Source organism: Mesoplodon densirostris, chromosome 12 (genome assembly GCF_025265405.1).
Source record: "Mesoplodon densirostris isolate mMesDen1 chromosome 12, mMesDen1 primary haplotype, whole genome shotgun sequence".
NCBI lineage: Eukaryota > Metazoa > Chordata > Mammalia > Artiodactyla > Ziphiidae > Mesoplodon > Mesoplodon densirostris.
In genome coordinates, this window is record NC_082672.1 from 98,770,374 (window position 1) to 98,783,952 (window position 13,579).

Here is a 13,579-nt window from a genome sequence, read left to right on the forward strand (position 1 = left end):
AAGGAACAACATATTTGATTAGAAGGAAGCTGAAAGAGTCTTGTAACATTTCAAGAAGAAGGGGGATTTGGAGGGACTTTGAAATGGGCAGAGGGGCCGTGGGACTCTATACTGAAACATAGTGCAATGTTAGTGTTTAAGCTTTTTCAGACTGACACTTTCAAATTGATTAGGTTCCCTACAGCTAGAAAGCTAAAGGTTCTCTTCCTCATTTCTGAAATGTTCCTCCCCTTTGCCTTCCTCCACCCACCAGGGAGGTTTGTCCAACAGCACCTCAGTCCACACTCAGTAACCACCTGCATCCATACACTCCCACCCTGTGTCCACATTAACGAGGCTCTCTGAGTAATTCCTGAGCAGCATCACCAGTGTCCTGACACTTACTCTGTGTCCTCCTAGAGCCCCCTGAGGACCTGTTGGAGAAACTGCCCCATGTGAGGACAATCAAAGGGGCTCCTGCTACCTCCAGGGTAAGCTCCCCTTATTTATCAGAGATTAAAAGTTTGCTTCATTTCTTTCTTTTCCAATTGATTTCAGATCTGAAGATCTACAATGTTCAAGACAGCTGATGTATACAATTTTGCTTGGTTGGATGAATGCTGAGTGAAGGTCTTTCCCAACAGATAACTCATTCAAAAGGCCATTTAAAAAATGGCAACACCAGTTAGAAACTGTAGAGTCAGACACACTCTCCTCAGCAGAAAATTTCCCTCCTTGAAATAGACTTTTGTATTTGCTCCTCAAAGTGGACCTGAGAGATCTTCCAGGCAAAGCTCCAGCCTTTCCCACAGCTGTCTTCTCTGGTTTCTTTTGGGGCCATTGACTCAACAACCGTTTCCCATTTGGTTTTCTGAGGACAAAAAAAGAGATGAAATACCTGTGTCCACAGAGCACAGGATGCTGAGATCCTTACACTGTTTTCTCTTCTCTAATCACAGGTGGATTGGACAGCAAACAAAAACGGTATGTATTCAGAGTTCACCCCTGTGCTGAGGAACAATCTAGATGATGAAGAAGGTGGGACTCTCTTGCTGGCTTTGCTTGGAGAGACACCCTGATTCAGGGTCCCTCCAGGGATGAGGGCTGGGGGTGTAGAGCTAGAGAGTGATATCCCAGTAAAGAGCCATGCCCAAGTTCTATGGTCTCGGAAGTAACTGCATGATTTCGATGATGTGGGTTTGTGTGTATCAGGGTTGGGGTGGGGTCCATGTGTCTATGTGGTTGGGGTCTATGTGGTGTGATTGTGAACCTGCATGCGTGAGCGTGTGTGTGTGTTTCCTGAGGAGATATTTCCCTCTTACACAGCACAATTCACCTGTCAACAAAGCTCATCACCACTGCACACTGTCCGTACACTACCTTGTTCTTCCCTCAACACAGCTGTTGCCCAGATTTGGTTAATATTCCTTTTCCTCAGAAGGAGATGGTGCAGAGATAAATGTTCTCAGCTCTTGACCTCCTAAGTGGAAAAGCCAAACTGAGAACCCAGGGGTGGGTCCCAATGTGGGTGCTCTGGATCCCTGACCTGCACTTACCACTCAGCCAAGGGATCCTCAGTCATGGAGCAAGGGAGTCCCTGCATCCGTATCCTTGGCTGTAAGTCCTCGCATCTCCAAAGGTCCAGACCTTGCCCATCAGGTGGCCTTAGTGGTCACAGAATCCAGGGCAGCTATGGGTGGGCTTATCAGTTGACTTTGGCGCAGTCATTAATGTGAAATTCACCTCAGGACCTGCATTCTCCTGGTCAGCTCACAGATTCTGAGAGGTGTGAGACCCCATGTATACAGTACAGGTCATATCTGTCAGTGCTGGTGTCATTGCTTAAACAAGGCCAAAAGCAGATAAGAATCAGGGAGCTATTTTATTGTATTGGATAACATTACCATAAGCCGTAGAATTGGTCAGTTCCTTTAGCCCACACCCAAGGACTCAAAGTGGAACCTGACTGTTAGCCTGTACACTTCTCCTGCACAGCTGGGTTAGAGACAGGCTGTGCTCAGTCCGGGCTCCCTCTTCATAACGAAGTGTCCCACTTATGGAACAGCTCCCTAGAGTATGGACAGCCCCTGACTCAGTGGGCATACGTACATTGTATAGAAAACAAAGACTGGGAGAAAAATATGATACGATTGATAGTGGCTGTATCTAAATGGTAGGACTTCAGTTTGGTCAAATCTTGTGTATTTGATTTTCTTTAAGACAAGTGATTAGTGAATAAATATAGCATATTTTGTCTAGGATTGAATTCAGTCCTTTAATGGAGGTTGCTGTTAATCAAGTATAAAATATCATACAACAGAAGACATGATAAATGCAGTAGCTGGCATTGTGGCTGCTGGGGAAAGAGTGATCTGGGAAAAATCAAGCGACAGTGGCAATTTAGCAGGAGCTCCAAAGAGGCAGGATGGGTCATGGGTCTGTGTCATTGAAACAGAGCATGCATTTTAGTGTTTACCATTTTTTAGATCGACCCTTCCCTTCTGATGAGATTCCCCTTAGCTAGAAAGCCAAAGCTCTGTTTTCACTTCCTTCCTCTTGTCCTTTGCCTTCCTTCATCCCCCAAACAGGATGGCCCAACACCAGCTCAGCCCACACTTACTAACCTCCCACATCCATACACACCACCCCCTGTCCTCATCGAGAGGAAAGCCCCTGAGTAATTCCTGAGCCGCATCACCAGTGTCCTGACAGTTACTCTGTGTCCCTCCAGCTCTCCCTGAGGATGTGGCGGATGACCTGCACCGTGATAGGACAGAGGAAAAGCCTCCGTGGATCCCCACGGTAAGCTGGATTTTTTCTGGTCTGAGATAGAAATATTGCTTTCTTTCTCTTTCAATAGAATTAAGTTATGAATATTTGAGGGTATTCCTTCCAGATACATACAATTCCCTTGGTTGGGAGAATGTGGAGTGAGAGTCTATGACCAACTCATGATGCCTGATTCCACAGGACATTACAATTGACAGCATCCATTACAGCCTGTAGAGTACGGAGCTCTCTCTCCTGCATCGATTTTTCTTCTAGGAAAATAATTCTGTAATTTCCAACCTAAATGGACTTGGAAGTTCCATCCTCCCAGCCAAGTTCTTGCCTTTCAGCCTGAGTAGGTTTGCTCTGATAACCCTTGCTGGGTTCCCTGGACCACTGTTTCTTATCAGGTTTTCTACTGTCAGCAAATGAACAAAAGACCTGAGCATCACTGTGATCTTATCCTCATAGTGTTTTCTCTTCTGTAATTGCAGGTGGCCTTCCCAGAAGGTGAAAACGGTATGTATTCTGGAATCAGTCACCTGGGGAGGAAGAACGTTGAAGATGAGAAAGTGGGACATTCTTGCTGGTTTTAGTGTAGAGGGCAAACTGATTCCAAATTTGTGCTGGGAATGAGAGTAGGGATCCTCTTGATAGAAAGTGATTTACAAGTAACGTGACCAATTACTATAGTCCCAGGAAGAAGCTGTATTACGGTTAGGTGGTGTAGGTTTGTGTGCATGAGACTGGGTGTGTCTGTATGTGAAATGAGTGGTATGATTCTGTGTGTGTATGTGAACTTTTTGTGTTGTGTTTCCCTTGATTTATGTTCCCCTAAACATCACTGTTACTGGTGCCAACTTTCTAGAAAATATTCCCATCAATGGGTATGGATATAAAAGTAAATAAACTGTACACTTTCAATGTGTGCATTGATTTATTACCAAGTGAGCCTCATTTAACCTGGAAAACAAATCCTATCACCACCCAGGCAAATGTTTACTGGATTCTTTATTTTTTCTTTTGGCTGTGTTGTGTCTTCGTTGCCCTGTGCGGCCTTCTCATTTCAGTGGCTTCTGTTGTTCCAGAGCGCGGGCTCTAGGTGCATGGGCTTCAATAGTTGTGGCACCTGGGCTCAGTAGTTGTGACTTGCGGGCTCTAGAGCACAGGCTTAGTAGTTGTGGTGCACGGACTTAGTTGCTCCATGGCTGGATTCTTAATGAACAAAAGTGGGTTTCAGCATGCCTCCTACTGGGTCAATTGCAACTTCATTTAATAAGAAATCTCATCTCTTAGTAGGTCTCATAGCATTCTGAATAGTTATGATACATCTCTCTGCCACTTCCCTCATTCTAACTGTTTCCTATTAGAGCCTCGGGATGAGTCCTCCCCCCTTACCTGAAGCACCTAGTGCTAGGCAGGCCTCCTTCCTTTTGCAGGGAGCCCATGCTTGTACCCACATGCCACACCCAGTTCTGGAGTAGTCCGAGAAAGAAGGAGCCTCCAGGAGTAGATGGAGGAAATTCACTCCACCTTTCTCCTTTGAGGCTAATATTCACTATCAGATTCTGTGCTAAGGAAAGGAAATGTCCTTCTCCTGCGGAAAGTCTGTCTTCCATCACTTGTGCCGGCCCTGTTTCTGTGTGCTGGGCAAGGAACAGTGCATACAGTGAAGACAGAACCAAGAGATCTACCCCAGGGATTGAGCTCAGGGTAGGCACTGGCTCTGTCTGTCCTGTCCGTGATCCATCATTCATCATGGTTGTGACTCTTGGACAGTCACTTATCTCTCTAAATTTCCACACCCTCCACCATAACATATGGGTTACAGCCCCCACTTTGCCCTCCCCTTCACCCCCAACAGGGCTGGGTGTCAGACATGATAATGGATATTCTCCATGAGCTGTAAAGCATTGTTCCCATGAAAAAGCTGAAGAGTAAGCTTGAATCCCCCTTTACTTGGAGCCGTCAAATCCCTTCTCTCCCTCCAACAGCTACAAAATATCCAGCTTCTTCTTGCCATCATTCAGGATTGAACACTTATAGCGCATTTGTGAAGCACCAGTCCTTTATTTTTCAAACATTTTACCTGTATTCAATCATTTTTGGCCACATGACATAATGCTAAATGTAGGCCATGTTAACATTTCTACATCTCAGAACAGGGAACTGAGGCAAAGAGGGATCTACATATCTTTGCCAAGTACATGCTTCTTCTAAACGGGATTTGAATCCAGTCCATCAGTCATGGTCCCAATGGTTTGCTGAGTTTCTAGACATTCTCAGTTAAATAAAGATATTTGCCCACAAAACCTGTCTGTTGGGTGTTTTCACTGCATACCAAACTGCAAGATCTTCCTAAGTCCAACTTTGATTCAGGAGGCTCTGCTGGGCCGCTGGTGAGGAAAGGGACCAAAGGATTGAACTGTGAATAAATTATTGCTAATTTCCCCATGGTCTTCTGCCAGCAAGATGTCAATAGTTGTCTCTATTGTAATGCATTTCCCAGGATGCTGCTCCCAGATTGTGAGAAGAAGAAACACTCATCAGAGGTCAAGAATATCAACCCCAGGCTGGCTGAAAAAGATCCGCATCCGGCCACATTTTAGGATGCACCCTATAAATGACCCAGCTGAAGGTACTGTGGAAAATGTCTCGTTCGGTTCACTCAAGAATAATTATTCTAGTTGATTCAGTGCCTCATATTGAAGAAAAAGCTATGAAATATTAAGCAGTATTCTTCTTTTATTCCATGTGTTCAAATTGAAACTTACTAAGCCAGCTGGTACTGTTTTAACCATGGAAGTAAACATGCATTTATTTATTTATTTATTTATTTATTTATTTATTGAATTTTATTTTTTTATTAGTTTCTGCTTTATAACAAAGTGAATCAGTCATACATATACATCTGTTCCCACATCCCTTCCCTCATGCATCTCCCTCCCTCCCACCCTCCCCATCCCACCCCTCCAGGCGGTCACAAAGCACCGAGCTGTTCTCCCTGTGCTCTGCAGCATGCATTTAAAATTCAACATTTGGTTCATGTTTAAGAGGGAAGATGGTCTCTAGTTATGGTTTAGACATTAGCTGATTTTTGAACGTCAGCAACAACACATCCCTCCCTGAAACCATGTTTTGAGATTTCTTTAAATTATTAGACATTATTTAGAACAGGAATATATTGACATAAAACATGTACATGCAATACAGAAAATTGCTGTATCCTATCACTCCAGTTTCAGCTATTAATAATATATAGCATAGGTGAAGTACATTTGTTACAATTAGTGAAACAATGTAAGTATATTTTTACTAATGAAAAGTCCATAGTTCACCTCAGAGTCACACCTTGTGTTGTTATATTCAATGATATTTGAAATATGTACAATATTATTTGTCACCATTATGGTGTCATACATAAATGTGTACACGAATGTTCATAGTCGCATTATTCTTAGTAGCCAAAAGATAGAAACCATCCAAAGTCCATGAGGTGATGAATGGATAAATAAAATGTGATATATACACAGAATGGAATAATTTTCAACCATAAAAAGGAATTAAAGATTGACTTATGCTACAAAATGAATGATCCAAATAATATAAAAAATATATTATTGTTAGTGAAATAAGGCAGGCGCAGAAAGACAAATATTATATGATTCCACTTGTATGAGGTACCTAGTGTAGGCAAACTCACAGACACCGGAAGTAGAAATTACCAAGGTCAGGAGGCAGGAGTAAGGTGGATTATGATTTAATGGGTACAGAGGTTACGTTGAAATGATGAAAAAGATTAAGATGTAGATTGTGTTGATGGGTACACAGCCTTGTGAAAGTAAGAAATGCTAGTGAACTGTATACTTCAAAATTATGAAAAGCATAAATATGTATATTTCATCACAATAAAATAAGTCAAAAATCCAACAGAATGGACGATGAATGAAGGAACAACATATTTGATTAGAAGGAAGCTGAAAGAGTCTTGTAACATTTCAAGAAGAAGGGGGATTTGGAGGGACTTTGAAATGGGCAGAGGGGCCGTGGGACTCTATACTGAAACATAGTGCAATGTTAGTGTTTAAGCTTTTTCAGACTGACACTTTCAAATTGATTAGGTTCCCTACAGCTAGAAAGCTAAAGGTTCTCTTCCTCATTTCTGAAATGTTCCTCCCCTTTGCCTTCCTCCACCCACCAGGGAGGTTTGTCCAACAGCACCTCAGTCCACACTCAGTAACCACCTGCATCCATACATTCCCACCCTGTGTCCACATTAACGAGGCTCTCTGAGTAATTCCTGAGCAGCATCACCAGTGTCCTGACACTTACTCTGTGTCCTCCTAGAGCCCCCTGAGGACCTGTTGGAGAAACTGCCCCATGTGAGGACAATCAAAGGGGCTCCTGCTACCTCCAGGGTAAGCTCCCCTTATTTATCAGAGATTAAAAGTTTGCTTCATTTCTTTCTTTTCCAATTGATTTCAGATCTGAAGTTCTACAATGTTCAAGACAGCTGATGTATACAATTTTGCTTGGTTGGATGAATGCTGAGTGAAGGTCTTTCCCAACAGATAACTCATTCAAAAGGCCATTTAAAAAATGGCAACACCAGTTAGAAACTGTAGAGTCAGACACACTCTCCTCAGCAGAAAATTTCCCTCCTTGAAATAGACTTTTGTATTTGCTCCTCAAAGTGGACCTGAGAGATCTTCCAGGCAAAGCTCCAGCCTTTCCCACAGCTGTCTTCTCTGGTTTCTTTTGGGGCCATTGACTCAACAACCGTTTCCCATTTGGTTTTCTGAGGACAAAAAAAGAGATGAAATACCTGTGTCCACAGAGCACAGGATGCTGAGATCCTTACACTGTTTTCTCTTCTCTAATCACAGGTGGATTGGACAGCAAACAAAAACGGTATGTATTCAGAGTTCACCCCTGTGCTGAGGAACAATCTAGATGATGAAGAAGGTGGGACTCTCTTGCTGGCTTTGCTTGGAGAGACACCCTGATTCAGGGTCCCTCCAGGGATGAGGGCTGGGGGTGTAGGGCTAGAGAGTGATATCCCAGTAAAGAGCCATGCCCAAGTTCTATGGTCTCGGAAGTAACTGCATGATTTCGATGATGTGGGTTTGTGTGTATCAGGGTTGGGGTGGGGTCCATGTGTCTATGTGGTGGGGGTCTATGTGGTGTGATTGTGAACCTGCATGCGTGAGCGTGTGTGTGTGTTTCCTGAGGAGATATTTCCCTCTTACACAGCACAATTCACCTGTCAACAAAGCTCATCACCACTGCACACTGTCCGTACACTACCTTGTTCTTCCCTCAACACAGCTGTTGCCCAGATTTGGTTAATATTCCTTTTCCTCAGAAGGAGATGGTGCAGAGATAAATGTTCTAAGCTCTTGACCTCCTAAGTGGAAAAGCCAAACTGAGAACCCAGGGGTGGGTCCCAATGTGGGTGCTCTGGATCCCTGACCTGCACTTACCACTCAGCCAAGGGATCCTCAGTCATGGAGCAAGGGAGTCCCTGCATCCGTATCCTTGGCTGGAAGTCCTCGCATCTCCAAAGGTCCAGACCTTGCCCATCAGGTGGCATTAGCGGTCACAGAATCCAGGGCAGCTATGGGTGGGCTTATCAGTTGACTTTGGCACAGTCATTAATGTGAAATTCACCTCAGGACCTGCATTCTCCTGGTCAGCTCACAGATTCTGAGAGGTGTGAGACCCCATGTATACAGTACAGGTCATATCTGTCAGTGCTGGTGTCATTGCTTAAACAAGGCCAAAAGCAGATAAGAATCAGGGAGCTATTTTATTGTATTGGATAACATTACCATAAGCCGTAGAATTGGTCAGTTCCTTTAGCCCACACCCAAGGACTCAAAGTGGAACCTGACTGTTAGCCTGTACACTTCTCCTGCACAGCTGGGTTAGAGACAGGCTGTGCTCAGTCCGGGCTCCCTCTTCATAACGAAGTGTCCCACTTATGGAACAGCTCCCTAGAGTATGGACAGCCCCTGACTCAGTGGGCATACGTACATTGTATAGAAAACAAAGACTGGGAGAAAAATATGATACGATTGATAGTGGCTGTATCTAAATGGTAGGACTTCAGTTTGGTCAAATCTTGTGTATTTGATTTTCTTTAAGACAAGTGATTAGTGAATAAATATAGCATATTTTGTCTAGGATTGAATTCAGTCCTTTAATGGAGGTTGCTGTTAATCAAGTATAAAATATCATACAACAGAAGACATGATAAATGCAGTAGCTGGCATTGTGGCTGCTGGGGAAAGAGTGATCTGGGAAAAATCAAGCGACAGTGGCAATTTAGCAGGAGCTCCAAAGAGGCAGGATGGGTCATGGGTCTGTGTCATTGAAACAGAGCATGCATTTTAGTGTTTACCATTTTTTAGATCGACCCTTCCCTTCTGATGAGATTCCCCTTAGCTAGAAAGCCAAAGCTCTGTTTTCACTTCCTTCCTCTTGTCCTTTGCCTTCCTTCATCCCCCAAAGAGGATGGCCCAACACCAGCTCAGCCCACACTTACTAACCTCCCACATCCATACACACCACCCCCTGTCCTCATCGAGAGGAAAGCCCCTGAGTAATTCCTGAGCCGCATCACCAGTGTCCTGACAGTTACTCTGTGTCCCTCCAGCTCTCCCTGAGGATGTGGCGGATGACCTGCACCGTGATAGGACAGAGGAAAAGCCTCCGTGGATCCCCACGGTAAGCTGGATTTTTTCTGGTCTGAGATAGAAATATTGCTTTCTTTCTCTTTCAATAGAATTAAGTTATGAATATTTGAGGGTATTCCTTCCAGATACATACAATTCCCTTGGTTGGGAGAATGTGGAGTGAGAGTCTATGACCAACTCATGATGCCTGATTCCACAGGACATTACAATTGACAGCATCCATTACAGCCTGTAGAGTACGGAGCTCTCTCTCCTGCATCGATTTTTCTTCTAGGAAAATAATTCTGTAATTTCCAACCTAAATGGACTTGGAAGTTCCATCCTCCCAGCCAAGTTCTTGCCTTTCAGCCTGAGTAGGTTTGCTCTGATAACCCTTGCTGGGTTCCCTGGACCACTGTTTCTTATCAGGTTTTCTACTGTCAGCAAATGAACAAAAGACCTGAGCATCACTGTGATCTTATCCTCATAGTGTTTTCTCTTCTGTAATTGCAGGTGGCCTTCCCAGAAGGTGAAAACGGTATGTATTCTGGAATCAGTCACCTGGGGAGGAAGAACGTTGAAGATGAGAAAGTGGGACATTCTTGCTGGTTTTAGTGTAGAGGGCAAACTGATTCCAAATTTGTGCTGGGAATGAGAGTAGGGGTCCTGGTGATAGAAAGTGATTTACAAGTAACGTGACCAATTACTATAGTCCCACGAAGAAGCTGTATTACGGTTAGGTGGTGTAGGTTTGTGTGCATGAGACTGGGTGTGTCTGTATGTGAAATGAGTGGTATGATTCTGTGTGTGTATGTGAACTTTTTGTGTTGTGTTTCCCTTGATTTATGTTCCCCTAAACATCACTGTTACTGGTGCCAACTTTCTAGAAAATATTCCCATCACCACTGCATCATGAATGGGTATGGATATAAAAGTAAATAAACTGTACACTTTCAATGTGTGCATTGATTTTATACCAAGTGAGCCTCATTTAACCTGGAAAACAAATCCTATCACCACCCAGGCAAATGTTTACTGGATTCTTTTTTTTTTTCTTTTGGCTGTGTTGTTTCTTCGTTGCCCTGTGCGGCCTTCTCATTTCGGTGGCTTCTGTTGTTCCAGAGCGCGGGCTCTAGGTGCATGGGCTTCAAAAGTTGTGGCACCTGGGCTCAGTAGTTGTGACTTGCGGGCTCTAGAGCACAGGCTTAGTAGTTGTGGTGCACGGACTTAGTTGCTCCATGGCTGGATTCTTAATGAACAAAAGTGGGTTTCAGCATGCCTCCTACTGGGTCAATTGCAACTTCATTTAATAAGAAATCTCATCTCTTAGTAGGTCTCATAGCATTCTGAATGGTTATGATACATCTCTCTGCCACTTCCCTCATTCTAACTGTTTCCTATTAGAGCCTCGGGATGAGTCCTCCCCCCTTACCTGAAGCACCTAGTGCTAGGCAGGCCTCCTTCCTTTTGCAGGGAGCCCATGCTTGTACCCACATGCCACACCCAGTTCTGGAGGAGTCCGAGAAAGAAGGAGCCTCCAGGAGTAGATGGAGGAAATTCACTCCACCTTTCTCCTTTGAGGCTAATATTCACTATCAGATTCTGTGCTAAGGAAAGGAAATGTCCTTCTCCTGCGGAAAGTCTGTCTTCCATCACTTGTGCCGGCCCTGTTTCTGTGTGCTGGGCAAGGAACACTGCATACAGTGAAGACAGAACCAAGAGATCTACCCCAGGGATTGAGCTCAGGGTAGGCACTGGCTCTGTCTGTCCTGTCCGTGATCCATCATTCATCATGGTTGTGACTCTTGGACAGTCACTTATCTCTCTAAATTTCCACACCCTCCACCATAACATATGGGTTACAGCCCCCACTTTGCCCTCCCCTTCACCCCCAACAGGGCTGGGTGTCAGACATGATAATGGATATTCTCCATGAGCTTTAAAGCATTGTTCCCATGAAAAAGCTGAAGAGTAAGCTTGAATCCCCCTTTACTTGGAGCCGTCAAATCCCTTCTCTCCCTCCAACAGCTACAAAATATCCAGCTTCTTCTTGCCATCATTCAGGATTGAACACTTATAGAGCATTTGTGAAGCACCAGTCCTTTATTTTTCAAACATTTTACCTGTATTCAATCATTTTTGGCCACATGACATAATGCTAAATGTAGGCCATGTTAACATTTCTACATCTGAGAACAGGGAACTGAGGCAAAGAGGGATCTACATATCTTTCCCAAGTACATGCTTCTTCTAAACGGGATTTGAATCCAGTCCATCAGTCATGGTCCCAATGGTTTGCTGAGTTTCTAGACATTCTCAGTTAAATAAAGATATTTGCCCACAAAACCTGTCTGTTGGGTGTTTTCACTGCATACCAAACTGCAAGATCTTGCTAAGTCCAACTTTGATTCAGGAGGCTCTGCTGGGCCGCTGGTGAGGAAAGGGACCAAAGGATTGAACTGTGAATAAATTATTGCTAATTTCCCCATGGTCTTCTGCCAGCAAGATGTCAATAGTTGTCTCTATTGTAATGCATTTCCCAGGATGCTGCTCCCAGATTGTGAGAAGAAGAAACACTCATCAGAGGTCAAGAATATCAACCCCAGGCTGGCTGAAAAAGATCCGCATCCGGCCACATTTTAGGATGCACCCTATAAATGACCCAGCTGAAGGTACTGTGGAAAATGTCTCGTTCGGTTCACTCAAGAATAATTATTCTAGTTGATTCAGTGCCTCATATTGAAGAAAAAGCTATCAAATATTAAGCAGTATTCTTCTTTTATTCCATGTGTTCAAATTGAAACTTACTAAGCCAGCTGGTACTGTTTTAACCATGGAAGTAAACATGCATTTATTTATTTATTTATTTATTTATTTATTTATTGAATTTTATTTTTTTTATTAGTTTCTGCTTTATAACAAAGTGAATCAGTCATACATATACATCTGTTCCCACATCCCTTCCCTCATGCATCTCCCTCCCTCCCACCCTCCCCATCCCACCCCTCCAGGCGGTCACAAAGCACCAAGCTGTTCTCCCTGTGCTCTGCAGCATGCATTTAAAATTCAACATTTGGTTCATGTTTAAGAGGGAAGATGGTCTCTAGTTATGGTTTAGACATTAGCTGATTTTTGAACATCAGCAACAACACATCCCTCCCTGAAACCATGTTTTGAGATTTCTTTAAATTATTAGACATTATTTAGAACAGGAATATATTGACATAAAACATGTACATGCAATACAGAAAATTCCTGTATCCTATCACTCCAGTTTCAGCTATTAATAATATATAGCATAGGTGAAGTACATTTGTTACAATTAGTGAAACAATGTAAGTATATTTTTACTAATGAAAAGTCCATAGTTCACCTCAGAGTCACACCTTGTGTTGTTATATTCAATGATATTTGAAATATGTACAATATTATTTGTCACCATTATGGTGCCATACAGAAATGTGTACACGAATGTTCATAGTCGCATTATTCTTAGTAGCCAAAAGATAGAAACCATCCAAAGTCCATGAGGTGATGAATGGATAAATAAAATGTGATATATACACAGAATGGAATAATTTTCAACCATAAAAAGGAATTAAAGATTGACTTATGCTACAAAATGAATGATCCAAATAATATAAAAAATATATTATTTTTAGTGAAATAAGGCAGGCGCAGAAAGACAAATATTATATGATTCCACTTGTATGAGGTACCTAGTGTAGGCAAACTCACAGACACCGGAAGTAGAAATTACCAAGGTCAGGAGGCAGGAGTAAGGTGGATTATGATTTAATGGGTACAGAGGTTACGTTGAAATGATGAAAAAGATTAAGATGTAGATTGTGTTGATGGGTACACAGCCTTGTGAAAGTAAGAAATGCTAGTGAACTGTATACTTCAAAATTATGAAAAGCATAAATATGTATATTTCATCACAATAAAATAAGTCAAAAATCCAACAGAATGGACGATGAATGAAGGAACAACATATTTGATTAGAAGGAAGCTGAAAGAGTCTTGTAACATTTCAAGAAGAAGGGGGATTTGGAGGGACTTTGAAATGGGCAGAGGGGCCGTGGGACTCTATACTGAAACATAGTGCAATGTTAGTGTTTAAGCTTTTTCAGACTGACACTTTCAAATTGATT